Raw genomic sequence first — 10,808 nt, 5'->3', positions numbered from 1 at the left:
CCATTGCCTTGTGGCTATACCACTCATGAGGAAAGATCTGGGAGTAAATCCCAAGGGAAAATTCAGAGCTGGAGTCCCTAAGGCAGTCCTACATTAAGTTCAATGCTGACTGGCAACTCCTGTGATGTTGCTGGTACCAAATTGTATTGGTCTCTGCCGTTCCTTCGGGTTCATCAGATGTGTGGACAGAGGGAGTCCGTTGCACGGGCAACAGCTTGCTCTTCATATTGTACTGCCCGGTCTTGTGTATCTTGTATCTAGACAGCTAGGATGGACCGACAGAGACAGAATAACTATTCCTGAACCTGGCAGTATGGGACTTAAGGCTTCTGTACCTCCTTCCTGATGGTAGCAACGAGAAGAGAGCTTGGCCTAGAATCAGTATAAACAAGAGAAGTTGATTACATGTTCTTTTAATTCTAAAGTACCTTCATTGATGATTCAAGGATTTCCATTTCTCCTGCTGTCTCCAGAAATCTATTCTAAATGTTGATGATAGAAAATATATTTGCTGTTTATTAGACTGAGCCTGTATTTCCTGTTCAGGGGAATCTCATCCTTCCGGGGGGGTGCTGAGCAGAGCTGCACACAATAAGGCCACAGCTGCAACCAAAACAACATTTTATAATGGACCAAGTACAGCGTGCTTTTATATTCGTCACACCGGCTAATGAAGGCAAGCAAACTACTTTCCTTCTCCACTACCCAGTCTATTTCTAAATAAATAAGTATAAATAATCTCTGACACCCTTCCTTACTAATCAAGAACTAATCAACCTTTAAATATACCGAATGACTCAGCCTCCACAGCCATCCTTAGCAATAAATGCCACTGATTCGTCACCTTCTGGCTACAGAAATTTCTCCTCATCTTTGTTTGAAAGGGGCGTCCTTCTGTGCCTGCTGGTCTGAGACTCTCCCACTATAAGAAACATTCTCTCCCTGTCCACTCTACCCAGGCCTTTCAATATTCAATAGTTTCAATGACATTCCCCTCTTGTTCTTCTAAACTCCAGCAAGTACTGGCCAACAGCCATCAACTCAACTCTTTCATCTCCAGGATCATTCTCATACTAAAATTGCCATCTGTGGCAATGAATCTGAGATGTTGAGTAACTTGAGTCATGTAACTTAACAAGGAAATAAATTGTTCACAGCTTAATCAATCTCAGTGGCGAACTGTAACAGACAAGGGAAGCATGCAGGATAAAGGTATCTTCAGTGAGTCATCAAATTGCAGCTGACAGAGAGCCTGTGTAGATTTTCATACTTTAACACTTACAGATATGCTCCACTATAATTTGCCTGCCAGAAATCTGGGACACAGACCTATTGAATCATTTGGCTAATTAAAGAAAGCAACATATTTCTATGGCTTTTTTTGTGCCTGTTGGGCAATGGGCAGCTGGTTGGAAATAGATCTCTATTACTTCCTTTCATGCCCTTGGACTAAAGTGTGGAGTTTACTTAAGATCAGCAGCCCAGTGAGCCCATGAACTGGAAGCAGGGTTGGGAAGATGAGAATTGAGAAGATTCCACCAGTTCCAGGAAGAATATCTTCTGAAATTAATGTAAGGAAGGAAGTTGGTGTATTGATGTAGAAATTTACAGTGATCCGTAACGTAAGAATAAAGAAGGATTTATACAGATTGGGAGACTGGGAAATTAAATGGCAGATGGAAAACAGTGCAGGGAAATATATGGTCATGCACTTTGGTAGAAGGAAAAATGGCCTAGTCTACTTTCTAAACAGAGCTGCAAAGGGACTTGGAATTCTTCATACAGGACTCCCGAAAGGTTAGTTTGCAGGCCGAGTAGGTGGTGGGGAAGACAAATTCTTTTTCAATCTTTTTATTATCATCAACATATTGAAGATAACAAATATTGATACATAATTATAGGGATTACAATATTAAAAGTTAACATAGATGGATATATAAACTATAGGTACAAAAGAATTGAGTCTCCCAAAATCATGATACAAGTATAATGTATACAAGGCAAGAAAAATTAGTATAACAATAAGAAAAAGAACAGAAAAAGAAAAATTATATACCCCAAACAAAACTAATCTATCCAAGGCTAACCACTAACTAAAAAAAAGAAACATGGGCTGTTTATAATATCTAAGGAAAGTAAAAGAATCATAAGTGTAATCAACTCTGATCCTCTCTACATGTATATAATCAGAAAAAAAGTAATAGGTTTGGAAAACGGTCAAATTACATCATATGAAAATATTGAATAAATGACCTCAAAGTCTTTTCAAATTTAATAGAAGTATCATATATAACGCTTTTAATTTTTTTCCAAGTTTAAACTTGTTTAAACAGTTTGAGAAAACCAATGAAATGTGGTAGGGGGATTAATCTCTTTGCAATTCAACAAAATAGATCTTTTAGCCATTAATGTACGAAATGCAATCATCCGACGAGCTGAAGGGGATAAATGAATTGGCTCTATCATTGGTAAACCAAAAATTGTGGTGATAGGGTGAGTTTGTATATCAGTACTCAATACCATTGAAATAATATCGAAGATATCTTTCCAGTATTTTTTCAAAGACAGACATGACCAAAACATATGAGTTAGTGAGGCTGTCTCAGAATCACATCTGTCACATATAGGATTTATATGGGAATAATAATGAGCTAATTTATCCTTGAACATGAGCCCTGTGCACAACTTTAAGCTGTATCAACGAATGTTTGGAACATGTAGGGGATGAATTAACTAACTGAAGAATTTTTTCCCATTCCTCAATAGGTATAGTAAACTTAAGTTCCCTTTCCCAATCATTCTTAATTTTATAAGAAACATCTGAATATTTTCATAATTCTATTGTAAACAGTTGCTATTACACCTTTCTGAAAAGGATTTAATTCTAAAAGGGGAAGACAAATTCAATGTTAGCATTCATTTGAGACAACTAGAATATAAAAGCAAGGAAGTATTGCTGAGGCTTTATAAGATGTTGGTCAGACTGCACTTGTAGAGATAAGTGCAAATGCAAAATAAAACTAATAATAATAATAATAATAATAATAATGAAACATAGAAACAGAAAACATACAGCACAATACAGGCAGTATCTGCCTCCACCACCATCGCTGGCAACCATTCCATGCACTCACCACTCTGTGTAAAAAACTTATCCCTGACATCCCCTCTGTACCTATTTCTAAGCACCTTAAAACTGTGCCCTCTCATGTTAGCCATTTCAGCCCTGGTGAAAAAGCCTGACTATCCACACGATCAATGCCTCTCATCATCTTGTACACCTCTATGAGGTCACCTTTCATCCTCTGTCACTCCAAGGAAAAAAGGCCAAGTTCACTCAACCTATTCTCGTAAGGCATGCTCCCCAATCCAGGCAACATCCTTGTAAATCTCCTCTGCACCCTTTCTGTAGTTTCCACATCCTTCCTGTAGTGAGGTGACCAGAACTGAGCACAGTATTCCAACTGCAGTCTGACCAGGGTCCTATATAGCTGTAATATTTCCTCTCGGCTCTTGAACTCAATCTCACAGTTGATGAAGGCCTATACACCGTATGCCTTCTTAACCAAACAGTCAAGCTGCACAATAACTTTAAGTGTCCTTTGAACATGGACCCCAAGATCCCTCTGATCTTCCACATTGCCAAGAGTCTTACCATTAATACTATATTCTGCCATCATATTTGACCTACTAAAATAAACTATTTTACACTTACCTGGGTTGAATTCCATCTGCCACTTCTCAGCCTAGTTCCGCATCCTATCGATGTACTGCTGTAACCTCTGACAGCCCTCCATACACCTCCAACCTTTGTGTCATCAACAAATTTACTAATCCTCTTCCTCATTCAGGTCATTTATAATAAGCACAAACAGAAGAGATCCCAGAACAGATCCTTGAGGCACACCACTGATCACTGACCCCCATGCAGAATATGACCTGTCTACAACCACTCTTTGCCTTCTGTGGGCAAGCCAGTTCTGGATCCACAATGCAAGATCCCCTTGGATCCTATGCCTTCTTAGTTTCTCAATAAGCCTTGCATAGGGCACCTTATCAAATGCCTTGCTGAAATCCATATACACTACATCTTCTGCTCTACCTTCATCAATGTGCTTAGTCATATCCTCAAAAAATTCAATCAGGCTCATAAAGCACGACCTGCCCTTGACAAAGCTATGCTGACTATTCCTAATCATATTATGCCTCTCCAAATGTTCGTAAATCCTGCCTCTCAGGATCTTTTCCATCAACTTACCTACTACTGAAGTAAGACTCACTGGTCTATAATTTCCTACGCTATCTTTACTCCTTCTATTGAGTAAAGGAACAACATATGCAACCCTCCAACCCACCGGAACCTCTCCTGTTCCTATTGATGATGCAAAGATCTTTGCCAGAGACTCAGCAATCTCCTCCCTCACCTCCCACGGTAGCCTGGGGTACATCTCACTCAGTCCTGGTGACTTACCTAACTTGATGCTTTCTAAAAGCTCCAGCACATCCTCTTTCTTAATATCTACATGCTCAAGCTTTTCAGTCCACAGGACATGCTTTAAAATATCATATGCTTTAAAGTACGAAGTCATAAATGACATAACCACTTACTATAAATACCAGCTTGATCCTGCTTTAGGGTCAGAATACCACAAATTATATTTGACAATCCATAATAACCATCTGATTTAATAATACAGGATAAACAAGCAACAATATTTTATTTAATAGATATCACCATTCCAAACACATAACTTACAGGAATCAATAAGTGAAAAACACCAGAAATATGCTGAATTAAAAGAGGAAATTGAATGACTTTGGGACATGAACAAGGTATTCATTGTCCCAGTAGGAATATCTACAACTGGCGTCATCCCAAAGTCACTACACAATAGCATCAAACAATTAGGCTACACAACAATATTTATGTAAAATCTTCAAAAAGTCACAATACTAAACACCATGAGAGTAGTCTGAAAGTTCCTCAGGTTTTACAGCTTGAACTGAGAAATAAATAAATAAACAAACAAACAAACAAACAATACTGAAACTCAAGTTTATTTATTGAGATACAGCCCAGAATAGGCCCTTCGAGTCACACCACCCAGCGACCCCCGATTTTACCTTAACCTAATCTCAGGACAATTTACAATGACCAATTAACCTACCAACCTATACGTCATGAGACTATGGGAAGAAACCGGAACACCTGGAGGAAACCCACGTGGTCATAGGGAGAACATACAACCCCTTTACAGACAGCAGCGGGATGTTGCACAGATCTTGAAGGTGAGTTCCTAGGTTGTGGAATCAGTTCAGAGTTGAACTGAGTGAAGTTATCCATGCTGGTTCTGGAGGCTGATGGTTGTAGGGTAATAACTGTTCAGCAGTAGTTGGTGATGTGCAACCCAAGGCTCCTGTACTTCCTTACCAGTGGCAGATAATTTATGATTGCCTGCCTTAGAATCACTGAACTGACTCTGAGGATGGCTGCTCTTTTCTCAGAAACTTTGTCCATTAAAATGCCACAGTGGGGGAATAAAATTCCACTCCTTTGTGTCAGGCTTGGCAAGTAGTAGTTAAAGAATTGCCTTACAATTGTTACTAAAACTCATTTATACTGTCCCAACCTGAACCACTCAGAATTTCCAGCTGGTTAACATATTGTTGCTCAGAGCAAAGGAGCAGAACCCAAGTGCAGGACACGGGCACGAAGACTGAGTTGGGGATGCGGGTACAGACGTGAACGTTGAACAGCAAACTGGAGGAATCTTGACACGGATTCTGATATGGAGTCTTGACACGGAGACGGGGTTTTCATAGAATATCTTGAAATTGGAGCTGAGCTTGGAACAAACGGTTCTAAGCAGTCAAGAAACAAAGTGTCACATGGGAATAGACCAACAAACTGGCAACCTGTGATCGTGAAGCCATCGTATTTATTTCCCAGTCTCTGATGAAAACCAGGTGTACTGTAATTGAGTAAACTAGCAGCAAATGGAGATCTAATGACTGAAATTAGGGCATCATCAGGGAGAAAGAAGCGTTAAAGGGGAACAGCCAACCGGAACCATGACAGTACTCCTCCCTCAATGGGAGCTTCCAGGCGACCTCCCAGGCTTGTCTGGATGGTCCCGATGGAAATCCCGGATGAGAGAAGGGTCCAGGGTGAAGGAGCGGGAAATCCAGGGATCCCCTCCCAGTTGACCAGGTACTGGAGATCCCTGCCCCGATGGCAGGCAACCAATAACCGCCGGTCGGTGTACCCCGGATGGTCGTCGATGATCCGGGGAGTGGAGGAGGTTCGGTCGAAAGGCACAAGGGGCTGATAGAAACTGGTTTTAACTGGGAGATGTGAAATGTAGGATGGATCTGCATTGATGTAGGTAGTTTGAGCCGAATTGTCGTGGGATTGATAATGCTCTCAACCTCGAAGGGTCTCAGGAAGCGGGGTGGGGGGGGGGGGCGTTGAGCTTCTTGGGCTCGTTCTTGTGAGGAATGTCTCTAGATGAGAGCCACACCATCTGCCCAGGTCGATACTCAGGAGCTGGGTACGAGGGCGGTCGGCAATATTCCGGTTATGGTTGGCTGAGCGAAGCAGGGCCGTGCGTGTGTCTCCCCAGATTTTTCGGCACCTGTATATATGGGCTTGGACTGAGGGCACTGCAATCTCCTCATCCTGGGTGGGAAACAGCTGGGGTTGATACCCAAGAGAGCATTCAAACGGAGATTTTCCGATAGTGGTGCTGACCAGAGTTGTGGCCGTATTCTACCCATGCGAGATGGTTGCTCCAGGTAGATGGGTTGTGGGCTGTTATACAACGTACCGCCACCTCCAACTCCCGTTTGCCCATTCGTCTGTGTGTGAAACCCAGACAACAAACTAACTGAGGCACCAAGGGCTCGACAAAAAAATCTCCAAATTTGCGAAATGAATTGAAGTCCCTGGTTGGAAACAATATCCGAAGAGATTCTGTGATGTCGGAAAATGTGGGTGATGAGAAGGTCTGAGGTCTTCTGCACTGAAGGTACTTTAGGGAAGCCTACAAAATGTACCGACTTGGAGAAACGGTTCACCACGGTGTTTCCATGTGTAGTGGGTAGACTGGTGACAATCTACAGCAATGTGGGAGCAGGGACGACCAGGGACAGGTAGGCATCAAAGTACTCCTGCAGGTGGCTGATGGGAGGCTTTTCCACGGGCACAGACGGAACATGCAGAGACATAGGAATTGGTGTCAGCATCCATGGAGGGTCACCAGAAATGTCTCTTCAGGAGGGTCAGGGTCCGATCGATTCTGGGATGGCAGGCAAAACGAGAAGTGTGCCCAACTGGAGAACCTGCAATTGAAGAGTATCAGGTACGAAGAGGCGATTGGAAGGTCCGATGCCTGGGTCAGGTTGAGTCCGTTAGGCCTCTTTGACTCTGGACTCGATCTCCCAGGTGAGGGCAGACACTACACAGGATGGTGGAAGGATGGTCTCGGGGTTGGGAAGGCCTCCTCGGAAACGTATTGACGGGAGAGGGCATCGGGCTTCCCGTTCTTGGACCCCGGACGATAGGTGAGGGAGAACCTAAACCTGTCAAGAAATAATGCCCAACAGGCCTTGAGGGAATTCAGGCGTTTGGCGGTTCTGGATATATTCAAGGTTCTTATGGTCTGTCCAGACGATGAACCGCCCCCTCCAACCAATGCCTCCATTCTTCCAACGCCAGTTTGACCACCAGTAGCTCCCGGTTCCCTACGTCGTAGTTTCGTTCAGCAGGAGAGAGTCGGTGAGAGAAGAAGGCACAGGGATGTAGTTTGGGACACTCCACCACAGCCCGGATCTTCTCGGGATCAGCTCTCACCTGCCCCTTCTCGATGATATAACCTAGGAAGCTGACCGAGGGGACGTGGAATTCACATTTCTCCGCCTTTACGAATAATTTATTCTCCCCCAGCCTCTGCAGGACTTGATGGACATGATGAACGTGTTGCTGGGGACTGCTGGAAAAAGATTAGAATGTAGACAAACACGAAGTGGTTAATAAAGTCTCTTAGTACATCGTTTGTACTAAGGTTTGTAAAACTGCGGGGGCATTGGTGAGGCCAAAAGGCAAGACCAAGTACTCGAAGTGGCCTAAAGGGGTATTGAATGCAGTCTTCCACTCGTCCCCCTCCCTTATTCGGTCCAAATGGTAGGCACTTCATAGGTCCAACTTTGAGAAGATGGTGGCTCCGTGAAGTGGTTCGAACGCAGAACTTATCAGAGGCAGTGGGTACTTGTTCCTAATGGTTATATGATTTTGGCCTCAGTAGTCGATACAGGGATGGAGAGAGCCATCCTTCTTCCCCACAAAGATGAACCCTACACCCACCAGGGAGGATGAGGGTCAGATAATGCCTGCCGCGAGAGATTCACTGATGTAACCCTCCATTGCTTCCCTCTCTGGCCGGGACAAGTTATACAGCCGACTGGTGGGTAGAGGAGCTCTGGGGAGAAGGTCGATAGAGTATGGTCGGTGTGGAGGCAAACTCTTGCCAAACTCTTATCCCAGGTCGTGGTACTCCGCTGGAACCCTGGACAAGTCGGGGGATTCAATGGCAGATGAGGTTGTGGTGGTTCTTACAGGGGAAATGGCCGACTTTAGACAAGTGGAGTGACGAAACAGATTCCAGCTGGCTATCTTCCCGAGCGACTCAAGTGCAGGACACGGGCACAGAGATTGAGTGGAGGATCCGGGTACAGGCGTGAACGTTGAACAGCAAACTGGAGGAACCTTGACATGGAGCTCTGATATGGAGTCTTGACACAGAGACGGGGTTTTCATGGAATATCTTGAAACTGGAGCGGAACTTGGAACAAGTGGCTCTAAGCAGTCAAGAAACAAAGTATCACATGGGAATAGACCAACAAACTGGCAACCTGTGATCGTGATGCCATCGTATTTATTTCAGTCTCTGATGAAAACCAGGTGTACTGTAATTGAGTAAACTAGCAGCAAATGGAAATCTAATGACTGAAATTAGGGCATCATAAGGGAGAAAGGAGCGTTAAAGGGGAACAGCCAAACGGAACCATGACACCTATGAGGAGCATTTGAAGGCTCGGGGCCTGTATTCACTGGAGTTTTGAAGAATGAGGGGCATCAGATTGAAACCAATCGCAAATTTATAGGCATAGGTAGAGTGGGTGTGGAGAGGATGTTTCCTGTCGTGACGGAATCTAGGATATGAGGGCACAGCTTCAGAAAAGAAGGATGCCCCTTTCGAAAAGAGTTGAGGATGAATTTCTTCAGTTGGAAAATGGTGAATAGAATATAGAACATGCATCACAGGAACAGTCTTTGTCCTGCAACATTGTTGCAACATTGAACCAAATAAATTAGTAATCAAATGGCCAACTGAACTGATTCCCTCTTACCTACACAATGTCCATATCCTTCCAATTTCCTCACAGTCATGTGCCTATCTAAATGTCTCTTTAACATTCTCTAATGTACCTGTCTCTACCACAACTCCACATAATGCACCCACCACTCCCTCATTAAAAAAAAACTTCCCTCTCACATCTCCTTTGAAATCATGCCCTCTCACCTTAAATGCACGTTCTTTGGTATTATACACTTCAACCCTGGTGAAAAGAGGCCACCCAACTGGACTTTTATAAAGCTGCAATGTAACTTATTGATTTTTGAACTTAATGACTTGACTAGTTGAACATTCAAAGTAAATTTATTATCAAGGTGTATACATGTCACCATATCCTGCTGTATTTTTTGCAAGTCATCTGCACTACCTATGACACTACCAGTCCTCATGTCAACTGCAAATTTACTAACCCCAAATCCCTCCTCCCACACAAAAACACAAATCAAACAGAACAGGCACATCGACCCCCAAATCCCTCCTCCCACACAAAAACACAAATCAAACAGAACAGGCACATTGACCCCCAGATCTCTCCTCCCACACAAAAACACAAATCAAACAGAACAGACACATCGACCCCCAAATCTCTCCTCTCACACAAAAACACAAATCAAACAGAACAGGCACATCGACCCCCAAACCTCTCCTCCCACACAAAAACACAAATCAAACAGAGCAGGCACATCGACCCCCAAATCTCTCCTCTCACACAAAAACACAAATCAAACAGAACAGGCACATCGACCCCCAAATCTCTCCTCCCACACAAAAACACAAATCAAACAGAACAGGCACATCGACCCCCAAACCTCTCCTTCCACACAAAAACACAAATCAAACAGAGCAGGCACATCGACCCCCAAATCTCTCCTCTCACACAAAAACACAAATCAAACAGAACAGGCACATTGACCCCCAAACCTCTCCCCCCTGCACAAAAACACAAATCAAACAGAACAGGCACATTGACCCCCAAATCTCTCCTCCCACACAAAAACACAAATCAAACAGAACAGACACATCGACCCCCAAATCTCTCCTCTCACACAAAAACACAAATCAAACAGAACAGGCACATCGACCCCCAAACCTCTCCTCCCACACAAAAACACAAATCAAACAGAGCAGGCACATCGACCCCCAAATCTCTCCTCTCACACAAAAACACAAATCAAACAGAACAGGCACATCGACCCCCAAATCTCTCCTCCCACACAAAAACACAAATCAAACAGAACAGGCACATCGACCCCCAAACCTCTCCTTCCACACAAAAACACAAATCAAACAGAGCAGGCACATCGACCCCCAAATCTCTCCTCTCACACAAAAACACAAATCAAACAGAACAGGCACATTGACCCCCAAACCTCTCCTCCCACACAAAAACAC

The sequence above is a fragment of the Hemitrygon akajei genome, chromosome 1 (genome assembly GCF_048418815.1).
Source record: "Hemitrygon akajei chromosome 1, sHemAka1.3, whole genome shotgun sequence".
In the NCBI taxonomy this organism is placed as follows: domain Eukaryota; kingdom Metazoa; phylum Chordata; class Chondrichthyes; order Myliobatiformes; family Dasyatidae; genus Hemitrygon; species Hemitrygon akajei.
The sequence above is the reverse complement of the archived record's forward strand: the minus strand, read 5'-3'. Positions refer to the sequence as shown.